Raw genomic sequence first — 281 nt, forward strand, 5'->3', positions numbered from 1 at the left:
TCGTTATTATCTTCCCATTCCTTCGCTTCTACGAGAAAATACTGTCCAAATTCACGCTATTCTCTGGCACTCGGCACTGTGCCTTGGCGTGAGAGGGTGAGTGGCACCGACCCCCGCACGCCAGGCCCTTCCCTGCAATCGGGTGTGTCAACGAGGCACTCTGGCACTGCCCTCCAACCCCTCCCTCCCCCCCTCCCCCTCCCCCTTCCTCCACTCTCCCCCCCTCCTCCTTCCCCCCCCTTGCCGGTCTTGCATTTTTCTCGTCGTGTTGATTTGGGGGA

The sequence above is a fragment of the Penaeus monodon genome, chromosome 34, assembly GCF_015228065.2.
Source record: "Penaeus monodon isolate SGIC_2016 chromosome 34, NSTDA_Pmon_1, whole genome shotgun sequence".
NCBI lineage: Eukaryota > Metazoa > Arthropoda > Malacostraca > Decapoda > Penaeidae > Penaeus > Penaeus monodon.